The sequence below is a fragment of the Scyliorhinus torazame genome, chromosome 5, assembly GCF_047496885.1.
Source record: "Scyliorhinus torazame isolate Kashiwa2021f chromosome 5, sScyTor2.1, whole genome shotgun sequence".
Classification (NCBI taxonomy): Eukaryota; Metazoa; Chordata; class Chondrichthyes; order Carcharhiniformes; family Scyliorhinidae; genus Scyliorhinus; species Scyliorhinus torazame.
In genome coordinates, this window is record NC_092711.1 from 298,118,919 (window position 1) to 298,146,593 (window position 27,675).

General features: G+C 46.9%; 1 protein-coding gene across 1 annotated transcript in view; it reads right to left on the reverse strand.

Moving 5' to 3' along the window:
- LOC140422803 (beta-arrestin-1-like) overlaps positions 1-23,204 on the reverse strand; it is a 124,676-nt gene extending 101,472 nt beyond the window's left edge. The window contains exon 1 of the mRNA XM_072507712.1: positions 23,053-23,204. The gene's annotated coding sequence lies outside the window, so the exon portion shown is untranslated. The remainder of the gene's footprint in view (positions 1-23,052) is intronic.
- Positions 23,205-27,675: the final 4,471 nt, after the last annotated feature.

Sequence of the window (27,675 nt, forward strand, 5' to 3'; positions counted from 1 at the left end):
AGGGGCCCTTTGAAATCAACGCTGAACCGTTCAAAGGGGCGGGATGCCTTCACCAGGTGGGCCTTGTCTGGCCGATAGAAGTGCGGCTTGCACTCCGCGCAGACTTGGCAGTCCCTGGTCATGGCCCTGACCTCCTCGGTGGAGTGGGGCAGGTTGCGGGCCTTGATGAAGTGGAGAAGCCGGGTGACAGAGGTCATTGTGGATGGCCCGGAGTCGGTCATCTTGCGCGCTGGTGCATGTGCCGCGGGACAGGGCCTCTGGAGGCTCGTTGAGCTTCCCTGGACGATACACAATATCATAATTATAGGTGGAGAGTTCGATTCTCCACCTCAAGATTTTACCATTCTTGATCTTGCCCCGCTGTGTGTTGTTGAATATAAAGGCTACCGACCGTTGGTCGGTGACGAGGGTGAACCTCCTACCGGCCAGGTAGTGCCTCCAATGCCGCACAGCTTCCACAATGGCTTGAGCTTTCTCTTCGACAGTGGAGTGTCGAATCTCGGAGGCGTTGAGGGTACGGGAAAAGAAGGCCATGGGCCTGCCTGCCTGGTTAAGGTTAGCGGCCAGGTTGACATGCGATGCATCACTCTCCACCTGGAAGGGGAATGGTCTCGTCCACCACGTGCATCGCAGCCTTGGTAATGTCTGCCTTGATGCGGCTGAAGGTCAGGCGGGCCTCAGTCGTCAGGGGAAAGATGGTGGCTTTGATAAGTGGGTGGGCTTTGTCCGCATAGTTGGGGACCCACTGGGCATAATATGAGAAGAACCCTAGGCATCTTTTCAGGGCCTTGGGGCAGTGGGGAATGGGAAGTTCCATGCGGTCGGGGTCGGGCCCTAGGACTCCGTTTTCCACGACATAGCCGAGGATGGCTAGTCGGGTTGTGCGGAAAACACATTTCTCCTTGTTATAGGTGAGATTGAGGGCTTGGGCGGTTTGGAGGAACTTCTGAAGGTTAGCGTCGTGGTCCTGCTAATCATAGCCGCAGATGGTGACGTTATCCAAGTACGGGAACGTGGCCCGCAGCCCGTACTGGTCAACCATTCGGTCCATCGTTCTGTGGAATACCGAGACCCCACTGGTGACGCCGAAGGGAACCCTGAGGAAGTGGAAAGGGCGGCCGTCTGCCTCAAAGGCAGTGTAGTGGCGGTCTTCCAGGCGGATCGGAAGCTGGTGATATGCAGACTTCAGATCTACCGTGGAGAAAACCCGGTAGTGTTTAACTATGCTCACTATGCGGGGAAGGGGGTACGCATCGAGTTGTGTGTAACGATTTATGGTCTGGCTGTAGTCTACAACCATCCGGTTCTTTTCCCCAGTACTGACGACCACCACTTGGGCTCTCCAGGGCCTGTTACTGGCCTCGATGATCCCTTCCCTCAAGAGCCGCTGGACCTCCGACTTGATAAAAGTCCTGTCCTGGGCACTGTACCGCCTGCTCCTGGTGGCGACGGGTTTACAGTCGGAGGTGAGGTTCGCGAAGAGCGGGGGAGGGGCGACCTTAAGGATCGCGAGGCTACATACAGTGAGAGGGGGTAGGGGTCCGCCGAACTTCAGGATCAGGCTTCTGAGGTTGCACTGGAAGTCCAGTCCAAACAAGAGAGGGGCGCAGAGATGCGGGAGGACATAGAGTTTAAAATCGGCCTACTCGGCGCCCTGTATCGTGAGGTTCGCGACAGTACCCCCAGGTCTGCACTGAATGTGACACATAGGTGTCCCGGATGGTGAGTTCCATGTGCTGCGAGGCTGTGACGTCCTTGTAGTTGCAGTTTCAAACGAGTACCGTCAGGTCGCGTAGATATTCCTCCAGTGATTCCCCGGGGCGTTGACAACGTGTGGTGAGGAGATGCCGCGCGAACACTTTGTCCACCGGCCTCATGTAATGTCTTTTCAGGATCGCGCCTGTGTACGTGGTCGCGTCTTCAATTAGTACAGAGATTCTGTGGCTCACCCGGGCGTGGAGGAGACTCCGCTTCTGTGCCTCGGTGACGGCGGGTGAGGAGGAGGCGGCGAGGTAGGCCTCAAAGCAGCCGAGCCAGTGTGAAAAGATTCCTTTTGCTTCAGCTGCTTGTGGGTCGAGTTCCAGTCGACCATGTTTGAGGGCGGCTTCCACTGCGATATCTTAGCTTATTAAATTGATGCGACCATCAATTCACACAAGACGATTAGTAGACGTGAACAGTGGTTTTAATAAGCTAGATATGTGCGTGTCTGCGACTGCTCTGTACTGAGTGCCACCTACAGGCTGCAGATCTATATACCACCCCCGAGGGGGCGGAGCCACAGGCGGAGCCCACAAGGGCATCAACATAATATAATACAATACAGTGGTGAATTGTACCAGCAATACGTTCACCACAAGCTGTAGAAACAGTCAGGGTGTAATGTACAGTCAGCACCTACTACACATGGCATAGAGCAAGTCTGGGCAAGCCCGACCAAGGTTAGCAGGCTTAGATTAATAGAGTGTCGACCCACAGCGAACTGTGTACATTACTCGGCAAGTTCAATAAAGCAGTGTTGAACCATCTACGGTGTTGGAAGCCTGTTTTCAAGTGATACTGCATCAAGTTGCAGTCTGTGTTAATCCAACATATATAACACATCATGGTACCAGGAAACTATTAACTCTGAGTGCTGAATTTGGTGCATTTGACTGCTATAGTGAGAGTTTGGTGACTGAGGGAGTATAAGGGTTCATTTTTATCTAAAGTCTAGTCTTTCTTTTATTTAGTTAATTAACTTAAAAGTTGCTGTTTGGTTTAGAAGAAGGTGAATTTTCAATCAACTATAAACAAAGGTTCTACTTGTAGGCACTTGCAGCTGGAGCTTGTTAATTAGTTAATTGGATTAGGCCAGTTTTCAGAGGCTAGATTCACAGTATAAAAGTGATCCACCTACAGTGCAGACTTTGTTTGCACTGAATGTTGAATTTGGTGCATTTGAGTGCTATAGTGAGAGTTTGGTGACTGAGAGGGTTAAGTAATGTGCTCCTTTCATTTTGTTCCCTACATTTCCGAAAAGAGTGAGAAGGGAGCCAGGTGTTTACAGAGAGTGAAGCTGACTGGGAGCAGAGTCGGAGGGCAGAGGTCCAGTTGGTCCACAGGGCAGCTATATTCTGTAAGGTATGAGGGGATGGAGTCTAGGCCAGTTGCATGCTCCTCCTGTAGGATGTGGGTGGTGAGGGATACCACAGGTATCCCCGCTGACTATACCTGCGGGAAGTGCACCCAACTCCAGCTCCTCAAAGACCGTGTTAGGGAGCTGGAGCTGGATGAACTTTGGATCATCCGGGAGGCAGAGGGGGTTATAGAGAAGAGTTACAGGGAGGTAACCACACCCAAGGTACAGGACAAGAGTAGCTGGGTTACAGTCAGGGGAAAGAAAACAAACAGGCAGACAGTGCAGGGATCCCTCGTGGCCGTTCCCCTTCAAAACTAGTACACCGTTTTGGATGCTGTTGGGGGGGATGACCTCCCGGGGGAAGGCCCTAGCGGCCAGATTTCTGCCACTGAGTCTGGCTCTGGGGCTCAGAAGGGAAGGGGAGAGAATAGAAAAGCAATAGTTAAGGGAGATTCAATGGTTAGGGGAATAGATAGGAGATTCTGTGGTCGCGAGCGAGACTCCCGGAAGGTATGTTGCCTCCCGGGTGCCAGGGCCAGGGATGTCTCGGACCGTGTCTTCAGGATCCTTAAGGGGGAGCGGGAGCAACCAGAAATCATGGTGCACATTGGTACCAACGATGTAGGTAGGAAAAGGGGTGTGGAGGTGATAAACAAGTTTAGGGAGTTAGGCTGGAAGTTAAAAGCCAGGACAGACAGAGTTGTCATCTCTGGTTTGTTGCCAGTGCCACGTGATAGCGAGGCTAAGAATAGGGAGAGAGTGCAGTTGAACACGTGGCTGCAGGAATGGTGTAGGAGGGAGGGCTTCAGGTATTTGGATAATTGGAGCGCATTCTGGGGAAGGTGGAACCTGTACAAGCAGGACAGGTTGCATCTGAACCAGAGGGGCACCAATGGGGCAGCACGGTAGCATAGTGGTTAGCACAATTGCTTCACAGCTCCAAGGTCCCAGGTTCGATTCCTGCTTTGGTCACTGTCTGTGCGGAGTCTGCACATCCTCCCCGTGTGTGTGTGGGTTTCCTCCGGGTGCTCCGGTTTCCTCCCACAGTCCAAAGATGTGCAGGTTAGGTGGATTGGCCATGATAAATTGCCCTTGGTGTCCAAAATTGCCCTTAGTGTTGGGTGGGGTTACTGGGTTATGGGGATAGGGTGGAGGTGTTGACCTTGGGTAGGGTGCTCTTTCCAAGGGCCGGTGCAGACTCGATGGGCCGAAGGGTCTCCTTCTGCACTGTAAATTCTATGATAATCTAATATCCTGGGAGGGAGGTTTTCTAGTACTCTTCGGGAGGGTTTAAACTAATTTGGCAGGGGAATGGGTACCGGATTTGTAGTCCAGCAACTAAGATAGCCAATATTCAGGACGCCAAAGCGTGTAATGAGGCAGTGAGGAAGGGAACACTGACAAAGGAGAGTACTTGCAGGCACAGAGATGGGTTAAAGTGTGTATACTTCAATGCAAGAAGCATCAGGAATAAGGTGGGTGAACTTAAGGCATGGATCGGTACTTGGGACTACGATGTGGTGGCCATCACGGAAACTTGGATAGAAGAGGGGCAGAAATGGTTGTTGGAGGTCCCTGGTTATAGATGTTTCAATAAGATTAGGGAGGGTGGTAAAAGAGGTGGGGAGGGGGTGACATTGTTAATTAGAGATAGTATAACAGCTGCAGAAAGGCAGTTCGAGGAGTATCTGCCTACTGAGGTAGGAGGGGTTGAAGTCAGAAATAGGAAAGGAGCAGTCACCTTGTTGGGAGTTTTCTATAGGCCCCCCAATAGTAGCAGAGATGTGGAGGAACAGATTGGGAAACAGATTTTGGAAAGGTGCAGAAGTCACAGGGTAGTAGTCATGGGTGACTTTAACTTCCCAAACATTGAGTGGAAACTCTTTAGATCAAATAGTTTGGATGGGGTGGTGTTTGTGCAGTGTGTCCAGGAAGCTTTTCTAACAGTATGTAGATTGTCCGACCAGAGGGGAGGCCATATTGGATTTGGCACTTGGTAATGAACTAGGGCAAGTGGTAGATTTGTTAGTGGGGGAGCATTTTGGAGATAGTGACCACAATTCTGTGACTTTCACTTTAGTAATGGAGAGGGATAGGTGCGTGCAACAGGGCAAGGTTTACAATTGGCGGAAGGGTAAATACGATGTTGTCAGACAAGAATTGAAGTGCATAAGTTGGGAACATAGGCTGTCAGGGAAGGATACAAGTGAAGTGTGGAACTTGTTCAAGGAACAGGTACTACGTATCCTTGATATGTATGTCCCTGTCAGACAGGGAAGAGATGGTCGAGTGAGGGAACCATGGTTGACAAGAGAGGTTGAATGTCTTGTTAAGAGGAAGAAGGAGACTTATGTAAGGCTGAGGAAACAAGGTTCAGACAGGGTGCTGGAGGGGTACAAGATAGCCAGGAGGGAACTGAAGAAAGGGATTAGGAGAGCTAAGAGAGGGCATGAAAAATCTTTGGCAGGTCGGATCAAGGAAAACCCCAAAGCTTTTTACACATATGTGAGAAATATGAGAATGACTAGAGCGAGGGTAGGTCCAATCAAGGACAGTAGCGGGAGATTGTGTATTGAGTCTGAAGAGATAGGAGAGGTCTTGAATGAGTACTTTCCTTCAGTATTTATAAATGAGAGGGGCCATATTTTTGGAGAGGACAGTGTGAAACAGACTGGTAAGCTCAAGGAAATACTTGTTAGGAAGGAAAATGTGTTGGGCATTTTGAAAAACTTGAGGATAGACAAGTCCCCCGGGCCCGACGGGATACATCCAAGGATTCTATGGGAAGCAAGAGATGAAATTGCAGAGCCGTTGGCAATGATCTTTTCGTCCTCATTGTCAACAGGGGTGGTACCAGGGGATTGGAGAGTGGCGAATGTCGTGCCCCTGTCCAAAAAAGGGAATAGGGATAACCCTGGGAATTACAGGCCAGTTAGTCTTACTTCGGTGGTAGGCAAAGTAATGGAAAAGGTACTGAGCGATAGGATTTCTGAGCATCTGGAAAGACACTGCTTGATTAGGGATAGACAGCACGGATTTGTGAGGGGTAGGTCTTGCCTTACAAGTCTTATTGAATTCTTTGAGGAGGTGATCAAGCGTGTGGATGAAGTTAAAGCAGTGGATGTAGTGTACATGGATTTTAGTAAGGCATTTGATAAGGTTCCCCATGGTAGGCTTATGCAGAAAGTAAGGAGGCATGGGATAGTGGGAAATTTGGCCAGTTGGATAACAAACTGGTTAACCGATAGAAATCAGAGAGTGGTGGTGGATGGCAAATATTCAGCCTGGATCCCAGTTACCAGTGGCGTACCACAGGGATCAGTTCTGGGTCCTCTGCTGTTTGTGATTTTCATTAATGACTTGGATGAGGGAGTTGAAGGGTGGGTCAGTAAATTTGCAGACGATACGAAGATTGGTGGAGTTGTGGATAGTGAGGAGGGCTGTTGTCGGCTGCAAAGAGACATAGATAGGATGCAGAGCTGGGCTGAGAAGTGGCAGATGGAGTTTAACCCTGAAAAGTGTGAGGTTGTCCATTTTGGAAGGACAAATATGAATGCGGAATACAGGGTTAACGGTAGGGTTGTTGGCAATATGGAGGAGCAGAGAGATCTTGGGGTCCATGTTCATATATCTTTGAAAGTTGCCACTCAAGTGGATAGAGCTGTGAGGAAGGCCTATGGTGTGCTAGGATTCATTAACAGAGGGATTGAATTTAAGAGCCGTGAGGTGATGATACAGCTGTACAAAACCTTGGTAAGGCCACATTTGGAGTACTGTGTACAGTTCTGGTCGCCTCATTTTAGGAAGGATGTGGAAGCTTTGGAAAAGGTGCAAAGGAGATTTACCAGGATGTTGCCTGGAATGGAGAGTAGGTCTTATGAGGAAAGGTTGAGGGTGCTAGGCCTTTTCTCATTAGAACGGAGAAGGATGAGGGGCGACGATAGAGGTTTATAAGATGATCAGGGGAATAGATAGAGTAGACAGGCAGAGACTTTTTCCCTGGGTGGAACAAACCATTACAAGGTGACATAAATTTAAGGTGAATGGTGGAAGATATAGGGGGGATGTCAGAGGTAGGTTATTTACCCAGAGAGTAGTGGGGGCATGGAATGCACTGCCTGTGGATATAGTTGAGTCGGAAACATTAGGGACCTTCACGCAGCTATTGGATAGGTACATGGATTACGGTAGAATGATATAGTGTAGATTAATTTGTTCTTAAGGGCAGCATGGTAGCATTGTGGATAGCACAATTGCTTCACAGCTCCAGGATCCCAGTTCAATTCCGGCTTGGGTCACTGTCTGTGCGGAGTCTGCATGTCCTCCCCGTGTGTGCGTGGGTTTCCTCCAGGTGCTCCGGTTTCCTCCCACAGTCCAAAGATGTGCAGGTTAGGTGGATTGGCCATGATAAATTGCCCTTAGTGTCCAAAATTGCCCTTCGTGTTGGGTGGGGTTACTGGGTTGTGGGGATAGGGTGGAGGTGGTGGCCTTGGGTGGGGTGCTCTTTCCGGGGGCCGGTACGGACTCGACGGGCCGAGTGGCCTCCTTCTGCACTGTAGATTTTATGATAATCTATGATTAATCTAGGACAAAGGTTCCCCTCAACATCGTGGGCCGAAGAGCCTGTTCTGTGCTGTATTTTTCTATGTTCTATGTTCTATGTTCATAGATCATAGAATTTACAGTGCAGTGTTCTAACGGACCTACCTCGAGTAAGTCTGAAACGACTGGAAAGCAAGTAGCAAACAGCCAGCGGTATGGAAAAGATCCAGGCCCCTCCCCAGCTCTGGATCTCTGGCAACCTCGGCGCCAACTGGAGGGTCTTCAGGCAGAAGTTCCTCCTACATCTCGCGGCATCCGGCCTTGAGGAACCATCAGATGCCAGGAAAACCGCGCTGCTCCTGTCGACGGCGAGGGATCACGCCATCCACATCTTTAACTCGCTCACATTTGCCCAAGGAGAAGACAAAGCAAAGTTCCAGGCCATTCTGCAAAAATTCGACAGCCACTGTGAAGCCGAGCTGAAGGAGAGCTTTGAACGGTACATCTTCCAACAGAGGCTTCAGCGTAAGGACAAACCTTTTCACTCCTTTATGACCCATCTGCGCAACTTACCACAGTCATGTAACTATGACTCGACTGCTGATTCCATGATCCGGGATCAGATCGTTTTTGGGATCCATTCCGACTCCCTGCGGGAGCACCTCCTTAAAATCAAATGTATGACCCTCCCGATCGCCATCGAAACGTGCGTTGTACATGAACATGCCAGAAATCACTACTCCCACATCAAGGCGGCAGAAACGGCAAAACTAGCCTCCCACGAGGCAGGAAATGTACAGGCCATCGCTAGGCTGCAGGGCCTGATCATTGAGGAGAGTGGCCATTTCGCGGGTTTCAGTGGCCATTTCGCGGGCTTGCCACGGGGCCCTGCGCAGGCGCACCCTGACTGGGAGGACCATGCGGCCGAAAACCCTACTGCGGATGTGCGAACGTCGGCCGACCGCACTGCGCAGGCGCGAAGGCTCATGGAACGCACTGACATCAGCGTCATGACGTGCCAAAATTGTGGCTCCGCCCATTTAAAGCGGCAATGCCCAGCCAAAGGAAGGCGATGTCTACAATGTGGAAAGCCTGGGTATTATACGGCCTTATGCAGGTCCGCTCCACCGGTCAAAAGCCAGCGATCCCAGCTGCAATGCAGACCTGTCCACTGCATACAGCAAGGCATTCCGATCGCGAAAGCCCAACGGACCCAAATGATGACTGCCTCGAGTCTCCATATCAGGTGGGCATTATCACCACCCATGAGAATGTCTCCTCCACTCATGCAAAGCGCCTCTCAATCCTAAGTGGGGATTCTGGTGACGAATGGCGCGCTGTCGTTAAAGTGAATCAGTGCAGAACCCAATTCAAACAGGACACTGGCGTGTCTGCAAACCTCATATCCGGGCAGACCTCGACAGCATCCGAGACCAACCCAAAATTCTTCCGCCAGCCTGCCAGCTACTTGATTACAATGGCAATGCCATAGCTGCTAGTGGATCATGGCATCTAGTTGTATCCCACAAGGCAATCACGGAGACGTTAAGATTCAAGATTGTCAGGCCTGACAAGGCATCCCTGCTCAGTGCCCGTGCATGTAAACTCCTTAATCTGGTACAGCGAATCCATGCCATGTCCTCTGCACCTCCGACTGCCTCATCTCATGTGAATCTACAGGCTGACATAGACGACATCCTCACACAATATCCCGATGTGTTCGATGGGATGGGCACGCTCCCGTATCGCTACAAAATACTACTCAAGCCCGATGCCACCCCAGTCATTCATGCATCACGCCGGGTGCCGGCTCCTCTAAAGGATCATTTGAAAGCGCAGCTGCAAGAGCTCCAAAGCCAGGGCATCATTTCAAGGGTCACGGAACCAACAGACTGGGTCAGCTCCATGGTCTGCGTGAAGAAGCCCTCAGGTGAAATACGAATCTGTATCGATCCCAAAAACCTCAATCGCAACATCATGAGGGAACACTAACCAATCCCGAAGCGGGAAGAATTAACCTCTGAGATAGCTCACGCCAAATTCTTTACCAAGCTGGAGGCCTCACATGGTTTCTGGCAGATACAACTGGATGACTCCAGCAGGAAGCTCTGCACGTTTAACACTCCGTTCGGCAGGCACTGTTACAACCGCATGCCTTTCGGTATCATTTCAGCCTCCGAAGTCTTTCACCGCATAATGGAGCAAATGATGGAGGGCATCGAGGGTGTGCAAATCTGTGTGGATGACGTAATAATCTGGTCCACAACCCCCGAGGAGCACATAGATCGGCTCAAACAGGTCTTTAAAAGGGTCCACGAGAGTGGCCTCAAGCTAAAAAGGACCAAATGCTCATTTGGTCTGTCATCAATCAAATTTCTGGGTGACCAAATATCCCAGCAAGGTGTGCAACCTGATGCTGACACGGTACTGGCAATCAATGCCATGAAGACCCCAGAGGACAAAAAGGCGGTACTAGGCTTCCTGGGGATGGTGGATTTTCTGGGAAAATTCATTCCTAACATGGCATCCCACACCACAGTCCTCCGGCATCTAGTGAAAAAGACCACAGTATTCCAGTGGACACCAACACATCAAGCGGAGTGGATGGAGCTCAAAGCAAAGCTCACCACGGTCCTAGTCCTGGCGTTCTTTGACCCGACTAAGGAAACGAAAATATCCACGGACATAAACCAGGATGGCATTGGTGCGGTGCTCCTCCAGAAAGATGACTCCTCGTCCTGGGCTCCAGTGGCATACGCATCCAGGGCCATGACCCCGACCGAGCAAAGGTGCGCACAGATTGAAAAGGAGCGCCTGGGTTTCCTAACAGGAATCGTTAAATTCCAGGATTACGTATACGGTCTGCCAAAGTTCACGGTGGAAACAGACCACAGACCCTTAGTCCACATCATCCAGAAGGATTTAAATGACATGATGCCCCGGCTACAGCGACTCCGCCGATATGATTTCAACCTCGTCTACACACCGGGCAAGGAGCTGATAATCGCAGATGCCCTATCCAGATCCATCACCACGCCCTGCGAACATGTAGACTTCATTCGCCAAATTGAGGCACAGGTGCAGATGTGCGCCAGCAACCTCCCGGCCACTGATGAACGTGTCATCCAGATACGAGCAGAAACTGCCAAAGACCCTTTGCTGCAAAGGGTAATGCACCACCTCGCAAATGGGTGGCACAGGGGGCAATGCCCCCAGTTTTTTAATGTCAAGGATGATTTGACGGTTGTTGAAGGGATCATTTTGAAACTGGATCGATTGTTGCCCCGCACAGCATGCAGGCCATGGTGCTCAAGCAGATCCATAAGGGTCACCTTGGAGTCGAGAAATGCCGACGCAGAGCTCGACAGGCAGTTTACTGGCCTGGGATCAGCCAGAACATCTCCAACATGGTCCTCAATTGCACCGCATGCCAGAGATTCCAACCATCTCAGCTCAAGGAGACGCTCCAACAACATGAGCTCGTGACCTCTCCGTAGTCCAAGGTGGGAATAGACCTCTTTCATGCAAATGGACGTGACTATGTACTTCTGATCGATTACTTTTCGAACTACCCAGTAGTTGTGAAGCTGTCGGACCTCACGTCAAAATCAGTCATCAAGGTCTGCAAGGAGACGTTTGCCAGGCATGGTATACCACTCACAGTAATGAGCGACAACGGTCCATGTTTCCACAGCCAAGAGTGGTCCAACTTTGCACAATCCTACCACTTCAAACATGTCACATCCAGTCCCCATTGCCCGCAGTCAAACGGGAAGGTGGAAAAAGGGGTCCACATTGACAAGCAGCTGCTGTGCAAGGCTGCAGACTGCATCTGATTTTAACCTTGCACTGTTGGCATACAGGGCAACCCCTCTGTCGGCTGGTCTGTCTCCGGCTCAACTACTTATGAATCGCAACCTGCGGACAACTGTTCCAGCCATCCACGTTCCAGACCTTGATCACCTCACGGTGCTAAGAAAAGTGCAATGACTCAGGGACCAGCAGAAGATCACGTATGATGCTCATGCCACTGATTTGCCTGTGCTGGCTCCAGAAGATGTTGTTCGCATCAAGCTGCCTAAGGGAGGTTGGTCAGCCCCAACTGTTGTTGTACGACAGGCTGCCCCCAGATCTTTCGTTGTTCGCATGGCTGATGGCACTTTCTCAAGCGCAACAGAAGGGCACTGCGCAAGGTTGCCTGCCCACCACCACCTGACCAAACGCCTCCGTATGTCGAGACGCCTCCTCTGGACATTTCAAACCACGAGCCCACCAATCTGGCAGCAATCCCGCCTGTCGAGACGCTGGCGTCCCCCCCGCCACCTCTGAGGTGGTCGACAAGAATCCGTCGCCCACCACAAAGACTAGACTTATAGACTTTAACTGTGTAAATGTTGTTCACCTTGTTCTGTATATGCACGATAGACACCTTCCCATGTATATATGTTCACTCACTCACCATTTTGCACATAGTCACACATGTAAATACAAGCACACAGTCACATGCGTCCAAAATTTATTTACAAAGGGGAGATGTCATAATATGCACTCATGTTCATAATGAGATACAGACAGGCAGTGATGGACACACACAGGAACCAATCACCACACAGAATACAGAACAACCAATCACCAGGCAGGGTACATGACCAGTATAAAACACACGAGGCAGGAAGGCTCGGCCTCTTCGCACTGGTGATAGCTGTAGCAACAGTCAGGGTGCAATGTACAGTCACATGGCACAGAGCAAGTCTGGGCAAGCCAGACCAAGGTTAGCAAGCTGAGATTAATAGAGTGTCGACTCACAGTGAACTGTGTACATTACTCGGCAAGCTCAATAAAGCAGTGTTGAACCATCTACAGCGTTGGAAGCCTGTTTTCAAGTGGTACTGCATCGAGTTGCAGTCCGTGTTAATCCAACATATATAACACATCAGGGGGGATAATTCAGAACGTCCAAATTACCGAAAAGGACATATTTCAGGACTTGTGGGAGGAAACCGGAGCACCCGGAGGAAACCCACACAGGCACGGGGGGAAAGTGCAGACTCCGCACAGACAGTGACCCAGCCGGGAATCGAACCTGGGACCCTGGCACTGTGAAGCAACAGTGCTAACTACTGTGCTGCCATGTATGATGTAACTCTACTGTTGACTGTATCCTGCTTGGTGCAGATGGATCTTGTATCTGTTGAGGGAACACGTTAGGGATATTGTCCCCAAATCATCTGGTTTTATTTGTTCCTACGTTTGATACGATTTCTGTTATGTGCTGTACCTGTTTCGCATTGATAACTATGACCTTTTTCCTCTTTTTCTTCTGTTTCGATGTGATAATTACAAAAACGTGAAAACTACAATAGAAATACATTAAAAAAAATATATTAAAATATTAATGCCAATACGGGCTGAACCTTTTTTTACAGCTTTCAAAAAGGCACAATGCTGACTAAATCTGGTGTGTAACTGTTTTTTAATTAGTTTAGATCACTTTGAAAGAGAAAAGAAAGCTGAGAGCCCTCAATGAGATATAAACATTCAAACCTTTATTTTTAAGCAGCTAATGGAAAAAAAGCGTCATGCTGATTTATCGTAAAAACACAACAGCACTTCACACCTTAGCTAATGAAATGCCCAGTAAGCGGCATTGTCTTATGCAACGCAGGTTAGTGATCGGGCGTGGGATAAGAGCCAGAAGTAAATAATAGAATTGAAAACCAAATGCATCAATCAATGTCTAGATGAGGTTCAGTGTAAATTAGAGTTACATTTAACTTTTTTATTCCTGTTACTAGTGTGATCCTTGCATGAATGCAATTCTATACTACTGTAACAACAGAGTAACATATTCTGAGGCACTTCACAGTCATGTTATCAAACACATATTGCCAGTGAGCCACCTAAGGAGTTATGGAGAGGTGGCCAAAAACTGGTCAAAAAGGTAGGCTGCAAGGAGTGACTTAAAGGGGTAGAGAGATCAAGGTAGAGAGCGTAACAGACATCTACAGACGTTGAAAGATGCCCTCGTACGAACGGGATATGGCACTCGACTCATCGATCAACAGTTCCAACTCGCCACAGCGAAAAACCGCACCGACCTCCTCAGAAGACAACCATGGGACACAACCGACAGAATACCCTTCATCGTCCAGTACTTCCCCGGAGCGGAGAAACTACGTCACCTTCGTCACAGCCTTCAACACGTCATTGATGACAATGAACATCTTGCCAAGGTCATCCCCACACCCCCACTACTTGCCTTCAAACAACCGCGCAACCTCAAACAAACCATTGTTTGCAGCAAACTATGCAGTCTTCAGAACAGTGACCACGACACCACACAACCCTGCCATGGCAATCTCTGCAAGAAGTTCCAGATCATCGACATGGATACCACTATTACACGTGAGAACACCACCCACCAGGTACGTGATACATACTCGTGCGACTCGGCCAACGTTGACTACCTCATGCGCTGCAGGAAAGGATGTCCCGAAGTGTGGTACATTGGCGAGACCATGCAGACGCTGCGACAACGAATGAACGGACATCGCGCGACAATCACCAAGCAGGAATGTTCCCTTCCAGTCGGGGAACACTTCAGCAGTCAAGGGCATTCAGCCTCTGATCTCCGGGTAAGCGTTCTCCAAGGCAGCCTTCAGGACGCGCGACAACACAGAATCGCCGAGCAGAAACTTATAGCCAAGTTCCGCACACATGAGTGCGGCCTCAACCGGGACCTGGGATTCATGTCGCATTACAGTCATCCCCCACCATCTGGCCTGCGAAATCCAACCAACTGTCCTGGCTTGATACAATTCACACCTCTTTAACCTGGGGTTACCCCATCTCTGAATCTGTAAAGATTTAATCACCTGCTAATGGTCGCATTCCAAGCATTGTTTGGCATCTTTGAATTTGTCTATATATATGTTTCAGGAACAGACCTCTTCATTCACCTGAGGAAGGAGCAGCGTTCCAAAAGCTAGTGACATCGAAACAAACCTGTTGGACTTTAACCTGGTGTTGTAAGACTTCGTACTAAGGTAGAGAAGGATATAGTTTTAGGGGAGGAATTCCAAATTATAAGGTTCAGGCAGTTGAACACTGATATTGAAGATGCATGAGAGGTTAGAATTAGAGGAGTGCAGAGGTCACAAAGGTTTATGGAGCTGGAGGAGATTACAGAGATAGGGAAGGATGAGACCAAGGAGGGATGAGCATTTTCAAATTGAGGTGTTCCCATTCTGGGAGACGATACAGGTGAGCAAATAAGGAATGATACAAGAACCAGGCCTGATGCAACTTAGGATAAAGCAGCAAGGTTTTGAATGAGCTTATGGAGGGTAGTGTGAGAGGCTGGTCAGGCTTGACACTGGAATAGTCAAATCTGGAGTTAATAGGAATGGAGGGGGGATTCAGCAGTAGAGGAGCTGATACCGGGGCAGGATAGAGCAAGGTTATGGAAGTGAAATTCCATGGGGCAACACGGTAGCATAGTGGTTCACACAATTGCTTCACAGCTCCAGGGTCCCAGGTTCGATTCCCGGCTTGGGTCACTGGCTGTGCAGAGTCTGCATGTTCTCCCCGTGTCTGCGTGGGTTTCCTCCCACAGTCCAAAGATGTGCAGGTAAGGTGGATTGGCCCTGCTAAATTGCCCTTAGTGTCCAAAATTGCCCTTAGTGTTGGGTGGGGTTACTGGGTTATGGGGATAGGGTGGAGATGTGGGCTTGGGAAGGGTGCTCTTTCCAAGAGCCGGTGCAGACTCGATGGGCCGAATGGCCTCTTTCTGCACTGTAAATTCTATGAAAATTATACAGTGTTGGTGGCGGAGCAGATTTTCGATCAGAAGCTCAGCTCGGGATTATATCCAACACTGAGGTCACAAACAGTCTGGTTCATTCTCAGACAGCGGGCTGCGATAGAGAACGGAGTTGGGATAAGGGAACTCTTGGGATAAGAGTTGGTGCTGGGGAACTGAAAATGAGGGCTTCAGTCTTGCTGCTATTCGGTTGGAGGTAATATTTGGTCATCCAGTAATGGATGGCGGATAAGCACTGTGACAAATTTGAGACAGTGAAGCAGGTCGAGCTATGTATGATTGAGAGCAATGAGCAATGAAGTCACAAGAATTGGTGGCAAATTGCAGACTCCCATCTGCGTCAGTGGTAAAACCAATTATTGATTGCTAATTTTTGAACTGCACCCATATCAATTTTGAAATGTCAGTCTTCATTTTGCATCAAGGTGCCATCTGAGCAGTTGCATAGGTTGGGACCAAAGGACCAAAACATTCTACAGACACTGACCGCATGCTCTTGGATATTTAATTCTGCTCTCTGACATGCAATTCATGTTGGGAATGGAATTCCCTTAAGATTCTGATAATTTCTTGAGCTAACACCAGCAGTGACCAAAAGGGTTCTCCAGGAGTGGAGCTGGATCCCTGCAGTTTTAGTATGTTCCTGGAATATCTTTACATGGGATGGAACCTCTTTCCACCCCTTACAAAGCAAATGTCATCAATGGGTCATGCTGCTTCCCGGAGCAGAGAAATAGAATGTTGAGAGAGATAAAGGTATATTATTCTTCAGATGGATGATAGTGGACCCCACTTACAGTCACCAGAGCAGGGAACCTGTAAGCACAGATCAGGGAGGAATAGCGCAGGCTAATACAGATCCCATACAAAATTTTAATTGACTCCTTGCTTGTTTTCTGAGCTTGGATCCCTTAGTTCTGTGTAAGCACTATTTGAACCCCAAATGTAACTCAACACTAGAATATTCAGTCATTCTCCTCTTAATTACTCAGATATTCACACTCCAGAATATGAAAGTTACGTGAAAGATGATTCCTGTCCCACTCTAACTCAAACCCACTCTCTTCATGACAACCTTTCATATCATTTTCTGCTTTATCAGTGCCATATTGCATAGTGGTTAGCACAGTTGCTTCACAGCTCCAGGGTCTCCGGTTCGATTCTCGGCTTGGGTCACTGTGCAGAGCCTGCACGTTCGCTCCGTGTCTGCGTGGGTTTCCTCCGGGTGCTCCAGTTTCCTCCCACAGTCCAAAGATGTGCAGGTTAGGTGGATTGGCCATGATAAATTGCCTTAGTGTCCAAAAAGGTTAGGTAGGGTTACAGAGATAGGGCAGAGGCGTGGGCTTAAATAGGGTGCTCTTTCCAAGGGCCTGCAGACTCGATGGGCTGAATGGCCTCCTTCTGCATTGTAAATTCTATGATTCTATGATTGCCCATTGCCCATCCGAACTATCGTAAGTTCCAAATATATCATTTGTTTGGCTCTTCCTTCAATCGCCATCCTCACTATGTTGAAATCATGAATGTCTTTTATTAAGTCTCTTCCATGACCTCCACACCCACGTTTTCCCTGATATAATCTTCTTGCAACTTACAGCCTTTTAACAAACAACATTGGTGTCACTTAACCAATATTTAATTCATCTTGTCTTCTGACCTGCTGTTTCCAACCTTTAGAAAGATACATTTATTTGGGGTCAGGTTAGCTGAATTTAGACAAGGCATGAGTCAGAACTATGATGAGAGTAAATAAAAATGTCATGTCTTGGAATATGGAACAACCAAAATATATTTAAGGGATAATGTTCCCAGAAATGACATTGTAATATGTTATTAACAGTCATGGGACTACTGTTAGTCTAGCGATTACATTGCTGTATGTGAACAATTTGTATATTTGGTTAATTTTTGGATTAATAAAAGTAAATTTAGAAAAGTTATTCAATGGATGTAACAGCCGATACCTGGGAACCCCACCACCTGGAGGTTCCCCTCCAAGTCACTCACCACCCTGACTTGGAAATATATCGCTGGGGCAAAATCCTGGAACTCCCTCCCTAATTGCACAGTGGGTGTATCTACACCTCAAGGACTGCAGCTGTTCAAGAAGGCAACTCACCAGCACCTTCTGAAGGGCAACTAGGGAAGGGCAATAATAATAATAATCTTTATTGTCACAAGTAGGCTTACATTAACACTGCAGTGACGTTACTGTGAAAAGCCCATCGTTGCAACATTCCGGCACCTGTTCGGGTACACAGAGGGAGAATTCAGAATGTCCAATTCACCTAACAGCATGTCTTTCGGGACTTGTGGGTGGAAACCGGAGCGCCCAGAGGAAACCCATGCAGACACGGGGAGAAAGTGCAGACTCCGCCCAGACAGTGACCCAAGCCGGGAATCGAACCTGGGAACCTGTGAAGCAACAATGCTAACCATTGTGCTACAATAAATGCTGCCCTAACGAACGATGTCCACATGCTGTAAATGAAGTTAAAACAAATGTAAGCACCCTGGCTAGGCCTGTATTTATTACCCATTCCTAATTGCTCTGGAGAAGGTGGTGGTGGTGAGCTACCTTCTTGAGCCTTTGCTGTACATGTGATGGAGGCCCAATCCCGAGCTATCCGCAGCCCTAAATACCTGAATGTCCTCCAGCATCCGCAGGCTACATCACCCCAATTAGGAGCATATACGTTAGCCAAGACCACCGACCTACCCTCCAACGTCCCGGAACAAATACATATTTACCCCACTAATCTGCCACTACCTTCTCCATCTGGAACCTAACTCTATTGTTAATCAGTATTGCACCCCCCCCCCCCACCCACCCTCAACTGAGCCATTTCCACTGTGAGGGATGCCCCCATCCCCCCACTCCTAAATCTATGGCCCATTCAAGATGTCATCCAGCCCCACCCAACAGATGGGACAAAGAGCAACCCCCAGTCACCCTTCCCCACCCCATCCCAGAAACCCTCCAGCAACTTGGAAACAGCACCTCTCTCCATTATCCTTCCCCCCCCCCCCCCCCCGCTCCGCCCCACTATTCACACCTCCTAGGCCCACCAAATCTTGACTAAACAGGTTCAGCAGGCCACAGCTCCTCCCCCACCTCACTCCCGTTCACTAGACAACTGCAGTTTGCTACAGGGATAGTATCCCCGCCAAGTGAACAACAAAGGAGCAAAGAAAACCCCACGCCCAAACCATCTGCCTCAAGTATCAAAACTCCCCCGACCCTACTCCATCTGGAAACTGCTACTCCCCTTCCCTCCCCCCTCTGTGTGTCCTCACCAATCCATTAAAACTCAAGAAGAGAGAAGCAACTAAAACAGAAGGAGAAAACTCCAAACTTAATTTCAATTTAACCATAACTTTGTACAAAGCGAATAGAGGGAAAAAAATCAACAAAAGAAAACGCACATCCTGCTACCACAATGCCCCTTGTTATGGGCGAGGTGTGTTCAGAACCCCAAAATGTATCATGGTGTTCAACCAACCTCTCCCTTTAATGTATTTGTTGCTTTTCCCAGCACACGGCTTTTTCCCTAGGTGTGGGATTACAATTATGGACACGTGGGTTTTTAAACACACAACACTGTTTATTCCATGAACTCAATTTAACATCTTAAATAAACATTGGATCTCTTAACACCCCTTACTTCAAAGATAACTCAGAAAATATTGCAACAGTAAATAATTCCTTAAACTGTTCCTTCAAACTCCCAAGAGACTTAACACCTTTAAACAAAATCACATCAGGTTAAAGGTTTTAGTATTATGAGTTTAAATCACCCAAATGATCCAGAGGTGGTCTTTTATGGCAGAGATCCAGCTCACTGCAAAACACAGACACACACCCAGCTCTTTTCCTCCAGACTTGCAACTCTCTGGAAACACACAGACACATACAAGCTGCTTTTTAAACTGAAACTAAAAACCTGCAAAATGGCTGACCTAAAGCCCAGCGCCACCCACTCTCTGACATCACTGTTTTCTTAAAGGTACATTGCTTAAACATCCATGTCTTAAAGGTACTCTCACATGACACCCTCAACCAGCACATTCCAGCCACAGCAACAAACTTCCTGTTCCAATCTCAGTTCAGTCCAAGTCCTTCGGCTGTTATGAATGTCTGCGCCTCTTCCAGCGTCTCAAACAAATGATCCCAGGAATTATGCGCGACCCTCTGCCTCGCCAGGTGGACCACCCTAAAATGCAATCTACTCTTATAAAGCGCTGACTTTGACCTGTTTAAAGGCCGCATGCCTTCTCGCAACTCCACCATGACATCCTGGTATATTTGAATACTGCTGCCTTTCCATCTCACCTCTCGATTCTGCTTGGCCCATCCCAAGACCTTTCCTCATTCTCCGATAGCTGCGAAAACAGACTCACTGCACCTGGTGGCTCGTCCTCCTGTGGTTCCGGCTGGAGATACCGGTGGGCCCTATCCAACTCAAAAGGGAGGATGTTCTCCTCCTTCCCCGGCAGCTTCGCGAACATCATCGAAAAATACTCCGTCGGCCTCGGGCCCTCCGCCCCCTGGTGCAGCCCCACGATCCTAACATTATGCAGCCGCAACCTATTCTCCAGGTCCTCGATGTTCACTCTCAGGCCCTTATTTCAATCACAAAGGTAGGGACACTGAGAAGGAAACTCTACATTGTTGGCGGTGTTGGGAGGAATTTTCTGATCTTTTGACCAAGTGTCAACTCAAGTGGGAAAATTGTTGTGCAGCTTGCCGGTTCCACTGCTGCATTTTCCCGTCATATAAAGAGCAAAGAACAATACAGCGCAGTGACAGACCCTTCCAAGCCTGTACCGGTCATGATGCCATCCTTAATTTGACACTTGGTCAAAAGAAATCCGAGAGGTGGGTCCTCCGACATCGTGCTAGTGGGGCGGGCACTGAATGGGAGCCCCAATCTAAACATTAGAAAAATAAGGAAAAGGGTCACCCCATGGGACCCCCACCCCCCGCACAGCATCCCCACTCCCCTCCATCCACAGAATCTCCACTCACTCCCCAATGCACATGGCGCCCCAAGATATCCTTCCCTCTTTATTTATGTTATAGGTCTTATGCTTCGCAAATTGGCTGCTGCAATTGCCCATAAAACAATGGTGACTGCACTTCAGAAGTAATTTTATTGATTGTGAAAATTTTGGGAAGTCCTGAAGAGATGAAAATTGCGAGAAAAAGGAATTCTTGCTTTGCACGCCAATAAAGTTTTTTAAATATAGACGTCCGACAGAGGGATCTAATCTCCTGAAAAGGTGTTTTGAATCAAAAATCCCTGTTGCCTGATGGCAATTAAATAAACTCCCAGAATTTCTCTCCAATTCCACCTCTACTATTCAACATTGACCATCTTCCCTCCAGTGAAGCTCCATTCTTCCCCTGCCTCTCCCAGCCACTACACTGCCATCACCATTGTCCCCAGAGGCACAGCAATATTTTGCTCCCATGGAGTATTGTGTTTTCTCTGTCCAAGCGTATCATTACCGACTTCACCAAATATTAAACCAGTTATTTTAAAAAGAATCTTTAATAAGGACACGGGGAGTCCACACCGAGTAAAAATAAAGGCACGGAGTTTTATTTGCACATGATACTTACACTGTCCAATAATAATAATAATAATGATCACTGTTGTCACAAGTAGGCTTACGTTAACACGGAAACAAAGTTACTGTGAAAAGCCCCTAGTCGCCACATTCCGGCGCCTGTTCGGGTACACGGATGGTGAATTTAAAATGTCCAAATTACCTAACAGCATGTCTTTCGGGACTTGTGGGAGGAAACCGGAGCACACGGAGGAAACCCACGCAGATACGGAGAAAGTCCAGTCTCTGCACAGACAGTGAGCCAAGCCGGGAATCGGACCTGGGACCCTGGCGCTGACCGTGCTGCTTTTAGATCCCTACTGGGTTCCTGTTCTGCTCGGTGCCTTACTGGCCAACCTTTGAAGCAGAGGTTCAAGCTTGAAATCCGCATGGACTCCGGGGCAGATAATCATTCCCACCCCTTGGCCCAGTGCCGGTTATTACAGAATCAATTCCTGAGAATCTTTTCCACAGTTGGTTCAGCGGCATTCTGCCACAAGGCAAACAAATCTAATACCCATCCTGCCTAAATTTGAACACATGGCTTTAGTTTTGTGCTAAATAGCTGGTTTATCTTTCCTCTCAACATTTAAAAGATCTGAATCTTGTCTCCCCTCCAACATTGGTAATCCCAAGCTCAGTTCAACCATTCTTTCATCATAATTTATTTCCGGGAATCAAGCATTCTCATTTTTCTCTGAATTATCACCAATGTAGAAACCTCTTTCCAAGTTGGGAGTTCAAATCTGCACCTTACTGTTCTTATTAATGGCCCCAAAAATGATCCACATGACCTAAGAATTATATATTTTAACTTACATAGTTAACTGCCTTTGAAATGGATCCTCGGATTTGACTTGCTTTGTAAGTTTGCCTAATGTAAGCTGATAGCGGGTTTTTAATTTTAGAATTGAGCAGTTAGTACAAGACCACAATTAAATAATGATAATAATGAGTGAACATCTGCAACTCACACTTTTTCTGTGGTATTGCTTTCATATATTAATTGTGATAATTTCACTATTTCTTTCGCGAACTGAGGGAAGTGATTGTGACAGGTACAACTTTCCAGAGGAGAACTTTGCCGAGTTTTCTTGCCGAGTTAGCTCAGATGAAAACTTTCTCGATATCAGTCTAACATTACAGTTCACATGACTGAAGCTTGACTGATTACATTTCGCACTCCCTCACTCCCTTAAGTTCTATTAGGATTGGAGCTATCGTATACTGCAGTGTTTTTGATCATCTGCCTATATTTATCCCCATGATTTCTAAATCAAATTCATAACTGGATGTTAGCCAAGTTTGGTACTTGTGGAGAAAAACTTTGTTTGATATATAAGGCAATAAGATGCAGCTCCACAAAACTAACAAAAATAAATGCCTCATACACTTGAACTTGGCTGTTAGGACCATAGAAGAAGTTGGCAATGTTGGAATAAATTACAAAGGCAAGATCTGATTTGAACACTGCTGGAAATGTAAAGGAGATCATCCCTCCTTCAAATGAAAGAAAGGGTCAGGATTTGAAAACCAGGATGTGAACCAATTTGGGGTGCATTACTGAACAGTGCGCACAGAACTCAGTCCCCATTAAGGGTTCGAAGCTTCGAGCCCTGGGTCTTATTTCAATAATTTGGGTGAGCGGCTGGCAGAGAGATTTGCCCGTTGCCAATTTCAATTTACGCCAGCAATTTATGGGCACAGCTAAAACTAATTTTTTGCCCTGTTAATCTTTTTTCGTGGGATCTATTCCCAGAACTGATTGTTAGCTAGGAGAAGCTCTTTTGTAAGCCTGACCTGAACAAAGGAGAAAATAGCAGGCAGGGAATGAGTTCAAGTATAATTACTACTTCCATAGAGAGGCAGGTAATGGGTTTAATTGCTGATAATATGACTTGTATGGATAATAACATGCAGTCTCAGCAAATATATATCATTCATGCAACTTTACCTTGTCTTGTATTTGACTTCAATTGTAGATAAGGCCGCGTCGATTTATTCAGACTGTAACAATTCCAATGTGTTGTGTGTCTACAACTGTCACACTTTGCCTCTTCTTTATATATTTGACCTCCCTCTCAGAAGTACAGTTTGCCTCGACAGTTCTTTTGTTCAAATCCTATTAATTGATTAACTGGATAAAGTTTGTTATAAATAACCACCTGTTTCAGACTAACTGAAGAGTTTTGAAGAGGCAGCGGAGATGCAGAGATTATCCTGGCACTCTGCGAAATGACTGAGGACAATCTACGAGGATTAATCAAGCATATTACATTGTTGCAAAGTTATGTCACACTGTGAAACCTGGAAAGGTTTCAATAACAGCGCAGAAAGAGAGATTAATATCAAGAACACATTGCCCTTTGCTGGAACAAGACAAGGACATATATTTTAAAACACATGTTAAACTTTTACTGGTTGGATAAATCACTTAACCATCTTCCATGTTTTATTTTGAACATGTGTTTCATTTATAGTCCTGAGAGGACTGCGTTGTGTTCTTTGTTATTGTTCTTTCAGGATGGCAGAGCTAACAAAGAACAGCAAGCTGTGTTTCATAAACAAAGCTAATTTATTACATTACACTGAATTGGATTCAAACATATACTAAGGAATTAGTGAAGTAAAGAGTACACTACACATCTATACTATTTTTAAAAAATATATTTTTTTATTCTCCTTTTTCACATTTTCTCCCACACTTACATCCATCAACAATAAACAATAATCAGCAAGATATGTCAATCCCCATAATAACAACGACCCCATCCGCCCACCAACCCCCAAACATCAGCCCGCATGTTTACATAAACAAATGACAAAAAGAAATCAGGGATTACCCGTAGTCACCCTTAATCTACACAGCCCCCCCCCCACCCATCCCCCCAACTAATGTTCGATGTTACACATCTATACTATTAACTATACTATTAGTTCAACTATCTCACAACTACCCAGCCAGAAGTCAAGGAGGCATGTGATATTTATATGGTTGCTCTATAGCACCATCTAGTGACTAGTAGAGTAACATTACATTAACCCTTCGCAATATCCATATATTGTGACAGACTGCACTGTTGGAGTTCGATCTTTCAGATGGCGCATTACCAATGAGACATTAAGCCAAGGCACCATCTGAATACTGCAGTGAAAGTAAAAGATTCTGCGCCATTGCTTTAAAGGGGGGGTGGGGAGTTCTGCTCAGTGCCTTGGCCAATATTTACCCCTCAACCAACATGGCTAAATTAAAACATATTGGCTGGTCATTATCACATCATTGTTTCTGAACCGATTGCCACCTTTCTTATGTCACAACAGTGACTACACTTCAAAAGTCCCAATTAGCAGTGAGGTGCTTTGGGATGTTCCGATGATGTGAAATGTGCTACGTAAACGCAACCTCTGCCCTTTCCCGGACAATGTGCCCGTGTGTGATACATGAAGTGGGGAGTACTAGCTGCTCCATCATCAACGCCATATGCTCTGGCCTTGAGTAGGTACACTGAAGCAGACAGATTGCAACGCTGCACATGCCGCAATGTTTGACAGCCCTCAGAGTGGCAATGTAAGCTGTGATGAGGGGAATGATGTGTCTGGGAATGGATCATTGAATTCTGCTATTTGATTTGACAAAGAAATGAATCTGAACTCATCAGCTGAGTGTAGACGTTAATGTATTTCAAAAATAAATCTCTCCCTCCTTGGGAAACATTTCCTTACCAAAAATTTGAATGTGCATTAGGTCAAAGCTTAGTTGCGTTTAGACCATGAGAGCATTCCTTAACAATTTATGATACAATCCGATGAGCTCATGCCCAAGGATAGGTGATTCCAGGTTCACAAGTTCTTTAATTAAGACTGAGGCCAATGTTGGAACATCAACATACAGCATCTTAGTAAGGTATTTGGAGACAGGCAATGAACTTAATTGCTGATAAAGTGATTCAAATGGAGAATACCATGCAGGTTCAGTGAATATCATTCTTACAGCTTTACCTTATCTAGTATTTGACTTCTAGTACAGATAGTGCCGTGTCGATTTATTCTGTGTTGTGTGTCTACAACTGTCACACTTTGTCTCTTCTTTATATATTTGACCTCCCACTCAGAAGCACATTTTGCCTCAACAGTTCTTTTCTTCAAATCTTATTAACTGGATAAAGTTGGTGGACGCAATCGAACGGCTACGCTGCGCCCGAAAAACAGTGAGTCACGGCGCAGTGTGGCTGATAGAAGCTGGGAGACCCCGCGCCTGGGATCTACTCGACTCGCAATGCCTCGCGAGATCTAATGCGGTCTCGTGAGCCGTTGCGATGTAAATCCTGCCCATTATGGGTGGGATCACTTTTTAGCAAATCTGCATATTAAAAAAGACAGCTAGTCTCACTTCAATGTGCAGATTCCCGAATTACCCAAGGCATAGGATCAATTTTCTTTACCTTGGATACATTGGGTGAGCGCTGTTCAGTACTGGCCTCAAAAACGGGAAACAGGCCTCCATGTGCATGCCCTTTGAACAGGGTAGTACCCTGGCACTGCCAGCCTGCCATGCAGCGAGTGGCATTGTGTTTTTCAGCACTGGGAAACACATGGCTAAATGCACTCGCTGTGGGACTTAGTTCCCTATTAGTTAATTTGTGCCCAGTGTTATAAATAACCACTTGTTTCAGAACAACTGAAGAGTTTTGAAGGGGCAGAGGATATGCTCAGGATATAACCACCCACTGAGCTACCATTCTCAGCTTTGCTGACTTGTGGAATTGCTCTTGCCTGTATCCCAGTTGCTGGTTTGAGAGCATCACTGCTGGATGTCAAGGAGCATACTGCACTTCAGGTCGCAAGTGGTGTGGATGAGCAAAATGACAAATCCACCTTAGACAGAGATTCTGACCTTTTGGTTAGGTTATGTGGGAAAACAGAATATTCAAAATGAAGATATTTTATGTTTATGGTTCGCACGTATAAGCAATTGCCAGTACAGTAAATACATATTCTTTTGTCTCTGAAAACATTCCTTTAACGATGAAATCTGTAATTTAGGACAATAAATTATTTTGCTTTCCATCCTTACCTCAAACATTCACAAAAAAGGTTCCATTTTGATTGATGTAATTGATGGACTGGAGACTCCTGACTTTACATTATTTGGTTGCTGTTCGGGTGAGGTATGAGGTAGGTTCAGTAAAGTGCCAGTGGGGTTTTGGCAAGCTAATGTTTCACCTATTAATAGAAAGGTTCTAGCAGACCTTCCACTGTCACATGTGAGGTTAGGCAGTCTTTGGCACTGGTGAGATGCATCTCTAAATTAGGGATGGTCGATTCAGTCATGAAGTACAAAGTGTCCTCAGCGGCTTTGATATGTGGTTTTATTGCGAACGACACAATAGCTTAAAAGCAAAATCTGGACAATTTATGTGTCTTGTTCAAGAAAACTGAAAAAAACCGGATTGCATTCAAAAGGAATAGACAAGTATCAAGAAGGGATATTGCAACTACAAAGACTCCAGTTAATTAAATTGTAAATAATAGATATATGAAAGAAGAACAGAAAATGCTAGAAAATATAGAACAAGATAGTCATGGTTCTGACGAAAAATTAAACCCTTTATAATAGATAGCACATTTCAGCCTACTTCTTGGTGTGATTTGTGATCTGCCCGCACCTACTGGTGACAGGCGGTACTACATTTGATGATGCCTTCTCATTTACCTGATTTTACTGCTGACCTGAGTGAGCCTGTGATGTTGGCCAACTGTGCACTGAGAGAGTTGGTCACGCCGGCGGGACTTTGGTCCATCCGGGCCGCCGTATCGCTGGATGCCCGGAGAATCGCAGCTCGGGCCACCTCTGGCGATTCTCCCGGTGGCGCGGCGGCAGCTGCCCTCGTGCGTTTTTGGCCGGTTAGGATTATTGCGTCCCGGCGTGGGCTCAGAGAATCCCGGCTCATGTCTCTTGTTGCCCTGCATTGCACGTGAATACAACTATTAGCAATATGGCTTCCTGATGCTTAAGTTGGTAAGGATAATACCCAATGTGCCCCTCTGCAGAGCAACATGTTCTCGTTTCAATTTAGAATCTGCGCTGAGTTAGCTAAATCCAAACAGACAACGGTAGAGTTGCTACTTCCGACCAAACAAATGGGAAACATTAGCCAAGGTTCCTGCTCCTGATCATTATTGAATTAAAGGTAAGAATGGATGAAAATTGCAGTGGGGAGATTTAAAAAAAAACTCTTTGGTATATCCAATAGGAAATTATTTTTTATTTAATATTCAGGCATAAATTGGCCTTGATTAAGCTTTGGATTATTGTTTTTTTTGTGGCAATTTAGCATGGCCAATCCACCTAACCTGCGCATCTTTGGTCTGTGGGAGGAAACCGGAGCATCCGGATGAAACCCACGCACACACGGGGAGAATGTGCAGACTCCGCACAGACAGTGACCCACGCCGGGAATCGAACCTGAGACCCTGGAGCTGTGAAGCAATTGTGCTAACCACAATGCTACCGTGCTACCCTATAAGGTGTGGATTATTGATACTTTCACCAAGGTGAGCTCAGTGGCTCAATCAT